General features: G+C 48.5%; 1 pseudogene; it reads right to left on the bottom strand.

The window, feature by feature from the left end:
* The window catches only part of LOC144161706 (pyrokinin-1 receptor pseudogene), a 44,139-nt pseudogene extending 27,240 nt beyond the window's left edge, over window positions 1–16,899 (bottom strand).
* Between the last annotated feature and the right edge of the window lie 913 nt (window positions 16,900–17,812).

Here is a 17,812-nt window from a genome sequence, read left to right on the forward strand (position 1 = left end):
CCGCGGTTTACAACCGGGCACGCGGAACAGTTTTCTTGTATCGCGTGCGGCGATAATCCATTCGCTGCGCCGCGTTTCTTTTGCACTTTTCTTCGTCATTTCCCCTTCCCAACTTTGTATGTTCATGTTTTTTCTGTAACTTTATGTAAAAGAAAGTTGAGAGAAACGCGAAAGCTAAAAGTGCGTACAGTCAATCTTCGAACATACGAAGAACGAAATCGCAAAAGAATAGCGAACCGATGCCGCGATTTTTCGCGCTCTAAGTAAATGCATCCACGCACGATCTAAATGTATACCGATACGTGGTTCATGAGATAAAGGTACACAATTTTACTCCTTCTACATGGTTGATGATGTGTATTATCTTATCCAGAACAGTTCCTTTTCGGCGATTTTCAAGTAACCGTTCTGACACAATGTAAGCCTGGTTTGACGCATGGCGCCGAGTGTCCAGAGATCTTATCAGAGCTATTCGTTCGTCCAACGGGCCTATGGAAAAATGCATTAGTCTTTTGATTGATTGATTGATTGATTGATTGATTGATTGATTGATTGATTGATTGATTGATTGATTGATTGATTGATTGATTGATTGATTGATTGATTGATTGATTGATTGATTGATTGATTGATTGATTGATTGATTGATTGGTTGGTTGGTTGGTTGGTTGGTTGGTTGGTTGGTTGGTTGATTGATGGATTGATTGATTGGTTGGTTGAGCGAATGATTGATTGATTGATTGATTGATTGATTGATTGATTGATTGATTGATTGATTGATTGATTGATTGATTGATTGATTGATTGATTGATTGATTGATTGATCTCAAGGTGGATTTCAAACACGTGGAAGCGGGCCAGGTTGACGCTTTGGCAAAGTCATTTATAAAGTTTTCAATTACAAACCACTTCAACGGAACAGAAGACGACATGCTGATTGGTACTGAGATCGGTGGCCCAAGCGGCGCAATGGACTCGAATGGCAGTGAGGGTGCGTTCACGGTCTGTACCTATTTCTATGTTGAATGTTGCCAAATAGCACCTTATTCCTTGCGGCTGTCTCGTCGAGATGCGGCCGCGAAAACAAGTTGCGGGGGGGGGGGGGGGGGGGGTAATATAGTTTTTTTTTCTTTTCAGTTATAAGCACCCTCCTTACTTTGAGGATCGTGATTGTGAAAAAAAGGTGGTGCTTAGAATCGAGGAAATACGGTATATTCGGCTTCCATATGTTTTCACACGGCGACGATTAGCCAGTTTGCAATTTCACGCTAGGAAAAAACTGAACAAAACAACCGGAGAGTCAAGTTGGAATTTGTTAAATTTGAATATATAAATTCCCAGTCCTGGCTTCTCATTTTAGATGCGACTGCATTTCATTCACTCGCCTTGTCTCTCCATACGGCGTTGTTGTCCGTCCACACCCCTCTTCCTACACTGTAAAAAAAATAATAGTTAGCGGCGCCCGGTTTCGATCCCACGACCATGTGGGCGGAACGCGAGGTACATGGTGCTCTTCCCACTGCGCCACAAAACTGAGACAGAATCACATGCACGAACGCGCCTTATATCATTGACTCATTCAAACTACGTCAAGAAGCTACTGATACAACGCATGATGGGGCAATGATTAACACTTGCAATAAAAGAAAAGAAGCTCCCACTTACAGCAACAATGATGGAGTAAAGGTCGTTGCGACAGCGAAGCCCCAAGCATACCACTTAGAGAGATGGACCAAGATTGGCCAATAAAACATAATAATAATCATTTACCATAATAATCATACGCGTTCCCGACACGGTTCACGCGATTTCAGAATCAATCCAACGGAAACATTAAGTGAACCCCACGATGCGTCGCATCTACACAGGGCTCCCCTCGCGGGGAGGTGGGCGCAATTTTTTTTTTACTTTTCCTCCTTTTATGATCTTTTTTAAATGGTGCATGCTGCGTGACACCTGAACCTGCCGGCACGCGAGCAGAACACGAGAACACCAGCCGCGCACAAAGCTGATTCTAGGGAAACTGGGGAATGTGGCAGTCTGCTTGCTGACGTCATTCGTGACGTACGAGAAAGAAACGAGAGAGAAGAAAACCTGCAGAAATTCAGACAATTGTCTGCTAATCAGTAGCATTCTTATGCCGCTTGTCTTGTGTGCGAATCCTTTACAGCCAAGTTTTCTTTTGAGTTCTTTACAGCCAAAATAAGGTCGTCACGTGGGTCGCCATTTTCATTGATTTATATGTTGTTCTTATTTTCTGGGTTATCAAGATTCTGTACGGCCAACTATCTCCGTTTATGTTATTATAACGGTCATGGAACTTCTCCGAAAAATGAATTTTTGTGGAAATGCAGGCTGTCACACGGTTCACCATTTTCGTTCATTTATATATTTTTCTTGTTTTCTCGGTCTTCAGAATTCTGTACTACCAATTATCTCCTTTTACGCTATTATAACGATCATGGAACTTCTTATAAAATGGAATTTTCGTGGAAATGCAGGCCGTCACACGGTTCGCCATTTTCATTCATTTGTATATTTTTCTTATTTTCTCGGTCTTCATAATTCTGTACTACCATGCAATTATCTCCGTGTACGCTATTATAACGATTAAGGGTGGAACTGCGCAATTTTAAGGAAATTCATGGCGTAGCACGGTTCGCCATTTTCATTTTTTATATTTTACTCATTTTCTGGTATTCAAAAAGATTTTGTTCGACCAATTACCTCCATTCATGTTATCAAACGATTAAACGTGCAACTTTCGCGAAATCTGCATTTTTATGGAAATTCAGGGTGATACACGGTGCTGGCTGTGGGGCAGGGGGGCACTTGACAAAGAATGCTCCGCATTAAAATAGAAAGGAGGGAGTGAATGAATGCGACTGAAGAGGTGTATTCAATCTCGGGCGCTAATGACAGGCTGTCGAGCGTGCCCGGCTGGACGGCCCGCAACGAGGACGGGCAGCAAACATTTTCGAGGTCGGCCTCATGGCGTTGTCCCTGCGGCTCGACGCTCGGCGGTTCTCGAGAATGCACTCTAAGCAACGATGCCATTACAGCAACGCTTCCCGATAGCCGCAAGCAAATTGGAGCGCGCAGGGGGCACAAGTGTCTTCTCTGCCACGCACGGGTGCGCCAGGAGAAGCGTGAGCGCAGGGGCGCGACCCTCTTGTGTTGCGTGGCGCGCACGTACCAGTCACGCGTGGGCGCGGACGGGCACACAATATCTTTCTCTTACTTTATTGCTTCTTTCTTACTCCGACAACGTGTTTAATGCAAAGAGTTTGTTTTACCTCTACTTCTTTCCGCTTTACTTTCTTTTTTAAGGGGAGAGTATTTGCAGGGTCGCAGGGCCTGCGGGACCCCAAACTGAGCGCATTTGCTTGCGAAAAAGACGGTTCTGGCATTGTTGAAGACACTGTCCCAATATGGGGCTCCTGCAAAGCATTTTGACGGTTCCTCCAGCATGTATACCGTATTTGCACGATTCTAACGTGCACCCCGGCTTCCTTTTGTCTTGCTAAAAGTTGCGTTCAAATTTCGACCCCAAACTGGGCGCGTTTGCTTGCGAAAAAGACGGTTCTACTAGCATTGTTAAAGACAATGTCCCAATATATGGCTCCCGCGAGCGTCTGACAGCTCATTATCGTAGGTATACCGTATTTTAACTATTCCAACGCGAACCTTTCTTTTGTCTTGTTAAAAGTAGCCTTCAAATTCATGAGCGCGTTACAATAGGGTTCGGGCACGCATTACAAAGCGACCAGCAGCATAGCCGTGGGCACGAGCTCCTCCAGAATTCAATCCAGAACAATCCGCCAGCATCAGGCGAGTAACACTGACACTAACACTGACGATAACCTCTTCTCGGTCGCGAAATAACTGCTTCAAATATTCTTTTTTCCCGCGTATACCGTAACCCAGTGGAATGAAAAAAAATTAATAGCCAAGTCTTGGAGCAAATTCGCCCTGATTATTCACATCTTGCTTTCGTGTTTGTTTTTGTTTGTTTTGTTGTATCCATTCCAGTGTGCCAACATTCTAAAAAATTATGTTTGTAAACATGCACCCTGCTAAAATCTCTGTAATAGGCCTTGCAGTGTAAATAAATAGATAAATAAACAAATAATAAACAAATAAATAAATAAATAATAAAATAACTAAAAAATAAAAATGACAAAACTAATAAATAAATAATAATAAAATTAAGAAAATCAAATAAGTAATAAATAAATAAAAATAAATTTTGGTGCACCCATGCATGAATGGGGACACGTTAACTAGCTGTTGCACATATTGCTGCCGCTGCAACTAGCCCCTCCTTCCAGTCCTCATGGGTCCGAAGAGGTACAACTGTGAAGCGTCCATCAAACCAGAGGCAATATTACTCGCCGACAGCAAGGGAAACCGGGCGGCGTTAGCTGGCACGCGGGCGTCCCGGAGACATCAGGCAAACAAAGCAGAGCCATATTAAAGCAAATCCCCTTAGGGGTTGGGGCTGTCGTCGTCTCCTGTCGTCGTCGTCGTCGTCCTAATCGTCGTCTCATGTAGTCACGGCACTAAAACACCGGAAAACTCGTTTACGCCTCGCGCTGGTACGTAACGCGTACTGAAAAAACACCGGGACACTCGTTTAAGCCTCGCGCTATAGGGAGCTTCGTGCTTCAAAGACAGGGCACTTCTACAGCAAAGCTGCATACCTGTACCCCCAACGGTTTCATCTCCGTGGGCAGAAACGCCAAGGCGCCAAGAATACGCTTGTACACTGTATGCTTCGCCCCTCCCCGGGTTTCAGGTCAGTGAAGAGGCCCGGGATTTTTCCATGACAGGCTTCACCGGCCCTGAGCGCGGACGTTTTCGAGAAATTATATACTATTCGGCGGAATTCATAAATTAGCAGTGAACAAACAAACGGCCCATAACATCTAAAATTATGAACGTCGAGGCACTTGAAATCGCAAACAGATTCAGTGTTCCCTACTTGGGTTTAATGCCAGCATGAGGCAGGTAAGAAATTTTATGAAGCACTGGAGAATTTTGCCGCTATAGTTTCACGCGTTAAATGAAATGTCTTGTGCCGGGGCGTCAAATTCTTGTGTCGGGGCGTCAAATACAATCGGCGTCAAATTCTTGTTTTTTTTTTTCTGAAATAAACTTAGCTGCGCGTTACAATCGAGGGTGCCTTAGAATCATGCAAATACGGTATGGTTGCGGAAGGGATTGCCGCGAAAGCCCTGTGTATTAAGCACCTGTATTAAAGTCGACACTATTTCTGAGGCTACCTGAGCTGAATAAATTGGTCACCCAGTCGAAAATGACGACAAGACAAATGCTTGTAGTTTGTCGTATTTTGCGTGTCGTTCTCTCGACGTCTTGCGTCGTGATTCTGGCAGCTGGTTATGTCACGGCAGCATGATGTCTGTCGTAGCTACAGGCGGTTCTATTGGGACTACAGATGTGTTTGTCGTTGAGAAAATTAACTTTGTCGTTACTACACAAATGTGTGTCGTAACAACAGATGGCGTTGTCGTAACAACAGGGCTTCTGCTGCCACAACAGTTTTTTTTTTTGTCGTACAACAGGAGTTCTTGTTAGGTTTCTGCGGTATTCCTGTTGTCATTTTAGACTGTCAGGCCGTCGCTCGATTCAGCCGCCCGGCTAAAGTGAAAGAATGCTTGAACATGGAGTGCTTTGTTTAGGCGAGACCGTTTCAGTCGGCTAAAATTGCTGCAATGGCTCAGACACGTTGTTAAGTGCTAAAGAAACATCATGCATATTTGAGGCAAAATGCATGTACATAACCGGGAGTAACAGCGTTCTTTTATTTAGGAATACATAGTGGTGGTCATGAAATGAATAAAAAACGCAATAAAAACGGTGTTAAAAGGAGACAAGATAAAAGCAAAAGGTAACAAATCAGATGTCGACGCAAGCTGTTGCAAGCCCAACAGGAACAAAAGATCATAAAATGGCGCTATATTCGACACAACAATGGTGGGCGACGAGGCTCGGTTAAGTACGTCATGAAGCAAGCCCGGTTAGCTACATAACTAGCGCGTTCGACCAGCAACGTTTTTAGTTTATGCTGTACGTGCCATGAGCAGTCTATGTCCGCACTGCGAACAACGATTGGGATGGAAGCTAGTGATGCTGTATCCGTGGCGTGATTCCTCTGACAAAGCTCCAGAATAAGGAAGTTTATAGGATACTCCCGCTCGGAGGAGCATACTAGACATGTTCTCGTTACCCAAAAAAATTACGCCCACCTCCCCTCGCGGGAATTCTGGTGTGATGCGACGCTGAGGGGGATTCAAGCGCAAGCGGAGACCAACCGTCGACCGAAATGCCGCCGGAGAGCGGCACACCGGTCATATACGCAGCGCGCCCCGAAGGAGAGGACACCGTGGAGAGAGTGCCGTGGCTATGACGCAACACAATCCACTTTAATACAATCCAATCCAAATCCAATCCAATCCAAGTCAAGCCAAGCCAAGCCAATCCAATCGAACCCAATCCAATGCCCCTCCCGAGAGAGTGTTCGCTTTAGGAGAGGAGAGGGGGAGAGTGGCTGCGGACAACGGACGCACGCGGACAACAACGTACGCACGCAGGAAGGACAGGGCCGCCGACAAGAGATGCTCTGAGCGTCGCATCTAAAAGTAACTAAGTACAGGCATGTCGTTACTCGCTGAAAAAGTGACTAAATACGTTACTCGTTACCGATTCTGTAGAGGAACGCGTGAGTTACCCGAAAAGTAACGTTTCACGTTGCTTTGACGACCAAACGCACAGCTGTTTTGTTTTATGGTTCATTGCTTTTCTAGTAATCGTTGCACTGAAAAAATGGCTGCCTCTCGAAGTTTTTAGCGGTTATGTTGCCCCGCTTCCTCGAAAATGTATCTCTGGCAACCTGAAGAGTCGTTCTACCGAGGCGTTCCAAGGAGCGGCAGTATTGTGCTTCAAGAAGAGCTGGTGAATATTCGGAACTGCGCCTTCATTGCGGTCAGCGGGTACCCATCGGGTACAAGGAGAAGCCGAGAAAGTTCCCCCGGGCCTTCGATGGACGTTGACACTGGAAAACTAAAAAACCTGTGGTTGATTCCTCGGTCATAGCAATCAGTAAAACACGAAAGGGAAATGTGCTGCGTAATCTGCAGCTGAGCATGATTTGCGGGTTGGCGGCTGTCTTGTGGGTGTGCTTGGCGAGCGACGTCCTGCTGGCGGGTCGCAGCGGCAAAGGTGTACCGGCGTCCTTTCCGTGACGGATATGACGTCAGTGAAATGTAGGGGTATCTCGGCATAAAACACTTTCGTGTTAAAATATAAAACCTGAAAAGGAACAACCCTAAGTATAACGTACTCTTCCGTACTAAAGTTTGCTTCTCCGCAAGAATACCCTGTGTGCAGGGGTGCGCCCTTTACAGGCCGATGGCTTTGTTGTACAGGCGTCACTTCCGTGACGGATATGACGTCAGCGAAATCTTCGTGTATCCCGAAACACCTTCGCGTTAAAAGTCGTCCACTAGACCGGGTTTCTCTGGGCGCATGGTTCCATCCTTGCTTCCTAAAAACTTTGAGAGGTCGCCCTTCACGATGCTTCTAGTCTCGGAGCGTCATGAGCTATCTGTGGTCCATCATAGCTGAAGGCGTGGGACGATAGTCGCCGCCAGGATCAGATGACTGACTGCTGAAGAATTATTGCAATTCCTTATATAAAAAAAAGATGATGATCCCGTGGTACTGCCGGACTGGCCACGTACTCAACGAGCCACCAAACAAGATTTTCCAGCCTTCAAGCCGGGTGCACAAGACGGGGGAAAGTTGTTTCACCGCGACGATAACAAACAGTAGTCTTCCTCTAGCTAATCGCCCCCGAGACATCTGTTCCCTAGTTTGGGAGTCCGGTGTTCTACTCGTGATAATCCCGGCTGTTAGTATCTCGGGCAGTGTGCCGGCAATGCTACGACAAAAGGTCGTGATAAGTGTGGCATCATTCACAATACAAATTACCCCCCGAACCACCGCAATGTAGCAAACGGCGCTGCTGCTTTTGAAGCAAACATCAGCGCAATTTACCTATAGACGCGTGCCCAGGTTAGAATAAGAATAAGGCCGTTTAAGGGGTGATGTACACGTTATTCCTCAGAAGTAACGAGATACCGTTACCTTTTACTTGGTCTTAGGAGGAACTAAATATGTTACATGTTCATTAAAAAAATAACTTCATTACTCATTACCGAAAACAGCAACTAGGTAGAAGTAACTCGTTCCTTGTAACGCGTTACGTGCATGTCTAGAGCATACTATACACCGATTGAGGTGTAACAAAAGCCATTCGCATGTAAAAAGCCACGTAATAAAAGCCATTCGCTCCCAATCTGGGCCAGTATTTGCGTTCTGTGAGTACCAACGTATCGGATTTCGCTCCGATCGACACAAGCCACGTGGATATTATCTGTCTGCAAGACGGGCATCGCCCGCGGGCCTGCTAAGGAAACCATCGTCTCCGCAGTCGTAACCTAGTCTGTCTCAATATTGGAGGTCAACTTTCGTTGAAATATGCACCACCCCCAAAGCGCGAGATGAGGCCTGCTCCAACCAGTGCGGCCCTGCCGAAAGAGAGAGAAGCGGCGCCTGTGTCCTAAACGTAAAAAGAGTAGGCGTAATGGTACGCCATCTCTTCCTGCACAAGCTTCTGCGTCCTCAATGACACCCGTTTCTTCTCTGTCACTATGGGAACCCGCACCCGTGAGGGATGGAGGCAGCGATCAGTCAATCCGTGCCTCCCTGCAGCGCTTGTTGCGGCTACCGTGAGTCGCTTTGCAAGTGGGGCCACCACCGATTCCCCCCCACACCCTGATTGTTGCATCGACTAGCTACAAAAGCGGTTGGCCAAGCTTTCCTCACGCGTGGTCGACTTTACATCGCTAGTCGCGATCCAGCAAGCGAGTCTCTAACACCAAGATCAACGCCCTTCTGACCTCGATACGCTTACTTCTTCAGTATCCATTAGATCTCTCTCCCTCTACCTCTCTCATACACACACAAGCGCGCGCGTGCGCGCACACATACACACACAAAAGGTCGTCGTCGTCATCATCATCATCATCCTATCTACGCCCACGGCAGGGCAAAGGCCTATCCCATACAACTTCAACACAAGATAATACGACGTAACTGCGCAGTGCATACAAGTGCGCACTACCTGTTTAGCCGCTTATGTTGTGAGGCACTGGCCACGAGTCGTCGGGCACCGCCCCGGATTATTAGACGAATTTCGCAAAGAGCGACAGGCCAGGGCAAGTGCAGGTCAAAGAGTCCAGGTCAAGTGCGGAGAACCCAGAACAGACACCGATGATGATACCGTGAGGACGACAATGTGCGTGGCGAGCGAGGCAGGTGGCACTGGCGCATAGCACTGGCGCATAGTAGGTGGCTCATAGCCTTTTGCACGTAGCCACTGCAGAAATATCCCTCATTTCCCATTATGATTCGTTATATGCATAGCGAGGGTCTCTGTTCTGTTGGTGCTATAGGTAGCTTAAGAGGGTTCAACGCTGGTCGACCGCTATCGACATGTCATAGACGCTTGAGTCAGAGCCCGGGGGTTAAAAAGTAGGTCCCTTTCACCCTGAGTTGCCCGAGTGGCGCTGGCTACCACTACCAAGCACAGGAAAGGATTACCTTAGCATAGATACCAGAGAAAGTAGAGGGGAGCACAGCCCCGCCGGTAACGGCACAGCCCCAGCAGTCACCTTCTATACTTGTGAGCCAAACTTGTCTTTAAAGTGGTCTTTTAGGGGCGAGCAGCTTAGGACTTCGCTTTGTCCGGGGCTTGGCGACCGTGTAAACAGTGTTGCGCATGTGCTAGGAGCATTGGATTGGATTAGATTGAAATGAATTAGATTGGATTAAATGTAATTGTATCGGACTGGATTGGAATTATATATACTGTACACACGCGTTGTTGCTCATTTGCATGCGTGAGTGGGCAATGCCATGGTTGATTTACGGTAAGTACGGTACCCAGTGCTTCGCCCACTCCTCATGATTCACTTCGTGGAGATGCGTGAATTATTTGTTAAAGCTCAGTCACTCATTATTACTTTGATGACTGCTATGCATTTTGAAATAGCTATTACGGATGTGTACGCCAATATGAGTACGTCTCCTTTACCTCTGACCACCGCCCCCGTTCCGTACACTAAGCTGCGGAATCTTACAACAATTATGCGATTACATAGTGAAGGGTGATTAGACTGCCGTTGTTGTTGTGGTTTGAGAGAAAGGGAAAGGAAGTGCACTGGGGATATTTTTTCCGCCGCGGTGGCTCAGTGGCTAAGGCGTTGCGCTGCTGAGCACGTGGTCGCGGGTTCGTTCGTCTCCCGGACTCGGCGGCCGTTTTTTTGATGGAAGCAAAAAAAAAACGCCCGTGTGTACGAGATTTTGGCGCACGATAAAGATCCCCAGGAGGTCGAAATTAATCCGGAGCCTTCCACTACGGCGCGCCTCATCGCCTGCGTTGCGTCGGAGCGTTAAACCCTACAATCAATCAACTGGGGATATTTTAAAGCTCAGAAGTGAGTTCACAAGCATAAAATCCGGGGCAGCGGATGGGGAGTAGAGGTTAGAGGGAGAAAGGGAGTAAGGAGAGGGAATCGTAAACTGTGAGATTTATTTCTTTTAAAGAGGCTCTATTTATGCTATTTATTCCGTCAGCAGCAGTAACCACCCCCCCCCCCCCCTTCCCCGGAACACACCTCCTCCGGAACCAGTAGTAGTAGCAGCAGAGTAGTGAGTTAGCCTATTCAGTGAAGCGCATACCCGAAAACAAAGCATCTCTGAAAATGCAAAACAGCGAAAGGGCGGCAAGTATTACCGCTGGGGAAATGATATAAGGCGGGACCGGCCTGCCCTTCTGTATGTGTCGTCTACTTTTTCAGTGTCGTGTTTTATCCGAGACGAAATATGTAGCGCCTGCAAGGTGGTGCCATACGCCAGTATTTTTTAAATGCAGAGCATTTCAGTAACTCACGATGTCACCCGCGTTGACGTCCGTAGTCCGCACCGTCGTTGTCCCTGCTATATATAAAAAAAATACTATGCGGCACCCGGTTTCGATCCCTCGACCCTGCGGGCAGAACGCAATGTACATGGTGCTCTACCCACTGCGCCACAAAGCCGACACAGAATGGGACGCTACGAACGCGCCTTATATCCTTGACTCATTCAAATTACTGCTGACGAGCGCTCTCTCGTCAGCAGTTGCCACAAGTGCAACAACATTAACGTAACGCAAACTACTTAACGTCCTGCGCCCCCGGAAATGCTCTGCATTTGATCATGCCCCTCGCGAGGGGGATGTTTCACTGCGTCTTCTCTCGGTCGCGGGACCCGTGGCGCCATCTGGCGGAGGCGCGGCACAACTCGTAGCACTTCGAAAAGATGCGGCGCCAGCCAGCTGTGTGTGTGCGTGCCGCACTTGTACAAATGGCGAGTGCATTGGCTGTCCACAGAGCAAAGCATTCGTGCAAGTAAGCCGTTGCAGTCAGTCAGTCAGTCAGTCAGTCAGTCAGTCAGCCAGTCAGTTAGTTAGTTAGTTGTTACTTTTGCATTGCTGTTTTAATTTTCAATATAAGACAAGGTAACACGTTTTTCTGCTATATCTGTTGTCCTTATTAGGTCCGTAAAAACGCGAAGTTGTCCGCTGTACGCGTGCTAAGGAACGGACTATTATACCATGGCAACGCGACGCTCGCTGCATTCGCCGTGACGACACGTTTGTATATGCTAATGGTTGTACACAGGATGGGATGTCTAAAGCAAAATCTACCTTTTGGTGTTTAACTTATTCTATGGCTGAATGCAGCAAAAAAGAACCGAAACTCTTCGTGTAGGAACACGGCGCGAAATAATTTAAGACCACGCGATATGGGCCCTTGAAAGCACACTTGTCGAATAATATTGGCGTGGTTTATTCCCCGAAGGTACTTCGGTGCAATGACGCGCGCCGGATGTTGATGGCCGGCATAGCAATTCAGACCATTGAGACCATCTGGGGATCTTTACGTGCGTCGCAATCGCCACACATGGAAGTTTTCGTATTTCTTTTACATCAGAAAAATGGCAGCCGGGTAAGGTGATCGCAGCATCCTTGCGGTCAGCAGCCAACGGCTCACTCATCGAGTAGCTTTTAGATGCGACTGCATCTCATTCACTCGCCTTGTCCCTCCATACGGCGTTGTTGTTGTCCGTCCACACCCCTCCCCCATTCTCCGCGCCGCGCGAGCTGCGCTCTCCGCCGTTTACCCCCTCTCCTCTCCGATAGCGAACACTCTCTCGCGAGGGGCATTGGATTGGATTCGATTGGCTTGGCTTGGCTTGGCTTGGAATAAATTGGATTGGATTGGATTGGATTGGATTGGATTTGGAATAAAGTGAATTGTGTTGGATTTTGTTGTGTCACAGCAGCGCCACGTTGCGTCGTAGCCGCGGCAGGGGGTTCACGGCACGTTTCACGCGATGGGAGAATCAACCTAACGGAAACAACAACGGAACCCCCTATGCGTCGCATCTACACAGGCGTTCCCGCGAGGGGAGGTGGGAGAAATTTTTTAAGGGTCACACTTTGGAGTATTTACACTCTCCAAGTTTGCGACCTTTGTAAAGAAAAGTTTGAAATGCAACAAGTATGCGCATTTCGCGCGTTGCCCTTCGCCGTTGCGCAGTACAGCCATCTTGCGGTCCTATTGTCATTACGCAGTCGCAGTGAGGAAGGGCAAAGTCGATGTTTTAAATCTCCTTCAGGCTGCCGAGTGGGTGACATTCCGTCTGTTCAGCCTTGCACTCTTCTCGCCCTACCAGCAGTAGCATACCTTCGCAACACTGGTGCACATACCTTCCCTCACGTTGTGACAACGAAAAGAGCGTTGATAGTGCTGTGAAGGGGAAAGTGAGTGACAAGTTGACAAGTTGATGCTGCGTGAAAGACAAGAGCCCCGCATGGCGTTGACCTCACATTATCAACTGCGGATGGCCGAACAGTTTCGTCGGGACGCGGTAACCATAATTTATTTTTTCTGTTCCGTTCCGGTTCGGGATCAGCGTGCTCAAAAAATAGCAGCTCAGGTTCGGTTTCAGTACCGGCAAAAATACCAATTCTGTTGCGGTTTTCGATTCGGTTCGGTTCCTGTTCGACACACACACACACATACAGACACACACACACACACACATGGGACCTATATATATATATATGTCCCATCCACTTTTATCCATCCACGTCCTTTATCCAGTCTTGGTAAAGGACGGTCCCCGTATATATATATCAATAAAAATCAGTTTGACGTTAGCGCCTGTCCTCCTATGTCACGTCGTTTCTATGGTGAATGTTTTCGCACTTAACGGTGGTTTCAAATTGTGGGCTGTGATGAATACCACAGAAGTTTTTGCATATCGCGAAACAAACCAATTGAAGCGATTTTCTGTACCGACACTACAAAAGCGGCTAGGGTGAGCTTCTCCCATGTTTAGGCTCCGAACTGGCGCATTGCATCGTATCCGCAGCTGCGAATTCGTCGAGCCCAATACGCTCGTCTCCGTTCCACAGAGACGAGCGAGCAGTTGATGGCGACCCACCCACACAGCTAAGCCACCCATTCGGGCTCTCTCCAGCATTTCTGGCGACATCGTAAGTCAACGCGCTACGCTGGCGCCACTGATTCTGAAGAAAGGAAGGCTGGCGTCATTTCAGTAATTGAATCGTAAATCTGCGTTCTCGAAAGGACGACGCCGCAAGCGCCGCCTCCGCTCGCCGCACGAAAAGGGCACCAAAGTATAAACGGCTTTTTTTTCCCCTCCCCTCCTCCCCCGCCCGTGTAGCAGCAGACTCAGCCGGGAGTCGTAAAAAAGCCGAAATGGGGGGCTCACGTACGCTGGCGCCGAGTGCGAACGCGTCGTCAAGGGTGCGACGCCATATTGCGGCGGCCCTTTTGTGTGCCTTGCCGATTTCACGATGCATTAGACCACTGCGCGTGCCCTGTGGTGACCGGGATGAGTGCAGTCCCAGCGGAAACGCTTTTGTGGTCCTGCGGTCACGCCTGCGGTAAGCTCTGTGGGCGAGGCCTTCGCGGGCGACTTGGGTCACTGTTTATGGTAGTTGCGTAACGCATCATTACCAATAACAAAAAAAAATACAACAAAGTCGTTGGAATGACAGCATGGCAATGCTTAGAACATCACTGGGGGCTGTTTTATTCTTAAGTTTGTTACTCGAGAACCTTCTGAATATCCAAATTTAACTAGGAGGCATGCAGCAAGTAATTCTTGATTCATTGCCTAGACCTAATGAACGACACTTCTGCTCTCATGAAAGTGAAATTCTCTGCCTTGTGGATTGACTGAAAATTAACACTGGTGTATTTTGATTAGTAGCCCAACCGCCTGCACCGGTATTTTCCCACTGCACGACGCATACAGCAGAGAAGACAGTAAATAATTTAAAAAACACGGTTTTCGGAGATAAAATTGTTTTTCTGGCATGAAGTGATCACGGGCCGTCGCGGGCGCATAAAAAGAGTTCCAATTGCTATTTTTAGGAAACAATTCACTAGCAGTTGTTAATTACAATTTCAGTTATTGCATTTAGGCCTGCTAATTGTTATGTGAAAGTTGTACAGTACAGAAGCATCAGACAACCCAATAACCAGAGTTAGATTTGCGAATTTTATGTAAAGGCACGCGGGCCTATGGGCTCCGTACTTCAGTCCTGCGGACGCTCGCTTCTGGAGCTCGGCGGCTGCGAAGCGCCGCAAAGACATGCCTTCGTGTTGACGCCACTCGGAGCTGTATACGTCACACGTTGACAACGCTACTTTCCGTTCGATACAAGATAAAATGATGGCAGGACTAGAGCGGAGGGGGGCTCCCGCCTCCACTCTCGACTGGACGTGATAAAGCACGGCGTACGTGTGAGTGTGACGCGAGCAGCTCTCAGTGACGTCAACACGGAGGCATGGCTTTGCGGCGCTTCGCAGCCGCCGAGCTCAAGAAGCGCCCGTCCCCAGGACTGAGGTATTCAGCCCGTAGGACTGCGGCCAATTATATTTTGGCCAATCTAACACTGTATATCGGGTTGTCTGATGATCCTCTACAATTTTCGCATAACAATAGAACTGCAATAACTGAAAATTTAATTAACAAGTACTAAATAGTATTTGGAATTCGTTTTACTGCGCCCGCCACGACCTCTCGTACTTCGCTCCGAGAAAAAATATTTTACCTCCGAAAGCCTATTTTTATAATTGCTTAGTCTTCCATGCAAGTAAAAACATACGCACGGGAAAAAAATGTTTCTCACATGTGTCGGTGTCTTTACTTACCTTACATTTTCGCGTTTTTTTTAGTTTTGTGTCTAAACTATATATATAGACAGATAGATATGCAAAAGAGGATGGATTTGATTGTTGGGCACCAGATATATCATTTCATTGTCTTGAAAATTACACGAAAGAATTTCCTAGAGATTTATGGAGTAACCATATTATCCTGCTCAGAGTTCCAATTAGGAGTAAAAAATGTATAATTTGCACTCACCTACAATCAACAAAGAGCAGAGGTTTTTTTTTTCGAACGCATTTCGCAAAAACAAGCGTACTTAGAGGCAAGTGGTCCAAACTCCAGAGAGCGAGGAGAAAAACTCAAGAGCAACGGCTCGTGGTTGCGGCGTAAAATTTCTACGGACGCTGCAAAAGGAGGAGGAGAAAAACGAACGGAAAGGCCGAGAGGTTATCCAGGCTTAGAGCCCGGATTGCTACTTGACACTGGGAAGGGGTGTTCAGGGGATGAAAGAGAGGGCAGGGCTGATTGGAAAATCAACCGTTCAAACTAGAGACTATTCTAGGACATCGGACCCTACAATCAACTTCGCAGAAGGCAGCAAAAGCCCTTCTGCGTTTCATGAAAGACACACGCTTCGATGAAATACTATAGTGGCCACAAAGGGACTAAAGTGTGTGCTGCAAGAGGGGAGCAGTGTGTGGTGCGGTGGACCTACCGAGCATCTTGACGACGGCCCTCTTGGAGCCTCCTCCGGAGTGGCGGGGCGTGGTGCGGCGTCCGTCGACGCGGTCGTCGTCGGGCGCCTGCGAGCGGCGCAGCTCGGCGCCGATGAGCACGTACAGCACCGAGATCAGGCTCAGCGGCAGCACAAAGAAGAGCACGGTGGAGACGGTGAAGGCGTGCTCCACGGGCCGCTTGAGCATGCACGCGGCCGTATCCGGCAGCAAGCGGAGGCCATCCGCGCTGCGCTGGTACACAATGCCGAACTGCAGCGCCAGCGGCACGGCGAACGCGCCGGCCACCAGCCAGATGGCCACGATGGAACGCACGGCGCGCGGCAGCTGGGACATGGTGTGCGCCCGCAGCGGGTGGCAGATGGCCACGTAGCGCTCCACGGTGAAGGCCGCGATGGTCAGGATGGACGCGTTGGTGGACATCTCCGAGGTGAGGCCCCGCAGCACGCAGAAGGCCTCCCCGAAGGCGTACGGGTACTTGCGCCACAGCTGGTACATCTCCTGCGGCAGGCCCAGCAGCAGCAGCAGCAGGTCCGACACGGACAGGCTGAAGAGATAGAAGTTGGTCGCCGTGTGCATGTAGCGGTTGCGCGCGATCACGATGCACGTGCACACGTTGCCCGTCACCCCGGTCACCAGGATGACGGCGTACACCACGGTCATGGCCACCACGGTGGTCAGCGCCTCCTCCTCCTCCTCTTCCTCCGACGACACCGGGAGGAGGCTGCTGCCGTTGTGGTCGTCCCCGGCGCTCCAGTTGCCGCCGCTGGCCATGGTGGCCGACCCGTGCAGCGCGCTCGGCGGTGGCCGCTGCGGGAGCGCGCGCGGGAAGCGTCCGGGCCGGGAAACCGACGGCCGAGTTTTGGTCGCCGTTCGGAACGCCCCGGGAGGGAGGAAGGGGCGCCGGGAGAGCGAGGGGAGAACCAATCGAACCAGAGGATGCGGAGGAATCTCGCGCGCCGAAGCGGGGGAGGAGGAGGGACACGCTGCTGCTGCCTGCCACGGAGTGGCGAAAAAGCATCGCGAAGGGAGCCTTCCCGCTGCTTCGGCCTTGGTAAAGGTCAGCAGATCGGCTGCCTTCTCGCTTTCCAGTCTGCTGTCGCCCACAGCAGACACGGGCGCGCACAATGTGCGCGTTGTTTTGTCACAAAGGCCGGCCTGTTGTCCGCCTTGTGCTGTGCATGAAGCTCATTTTGATTGTACTTTGGGTACAGAAGTTCTGCTCCGGTTTCGAAGAGACTCTGAACTGGACAAACCTGTTTAGATCATAGACAGCGCAAGTGTCTCGCGATATGTAGTCTTTCGCGATGTGGTGTTCATCTATTTTTCTTGGGTTGGTGTACTTTCTTTTTCAACATTTATTGTGCATTATGATTCAAAGTTTATTAACGATTTTCTTTTCAATTGTATTGTTATGTCCGGACTCTGCTGGCAACATTCCCTTGTATCTCGTTTTTAACGTTTCTTGCTTGTCTTCTTTTATCTTATATTTACCACTCATCATTCTAGTCAACCCGTATCTGACGCAGCAAGCAGGGCTGACCTCACCAGGTCACATTAAAGAGGTCTCTCTCTCTCTCTCTCTCTCTCTCTCTCTCTCTCTCTCTCTCTCTCTCTCTCTCTCTCTCTCTCTCTCTCTCTCTCTCTCTCTATCTATCTATCTATCTATCTATCTATCTATCTATCTATCTATCTATCTATCTATCTATCTATCTATCTATCTATCTATCTATCTA

The sequence above is a fragment of the Haemaphysalis longicornis genome, unplaced genomic scaffold (genome assembly GCF_048455015.1).
Source record: "Haemaphysalis longicornis isolate Haplotype H1 unplaced genomic scaffold, Haemaphysalis longicornis Haplotype H1 scaffold_12, whole genome shotgun sequence".
NCBI classification, from domain to species: Eukaryota; Metazoa; Arthropoda; class Arachnida; order Ixodida; family Ixodidae; genus Haemaphysalis; species Haemaphysalis longicornis.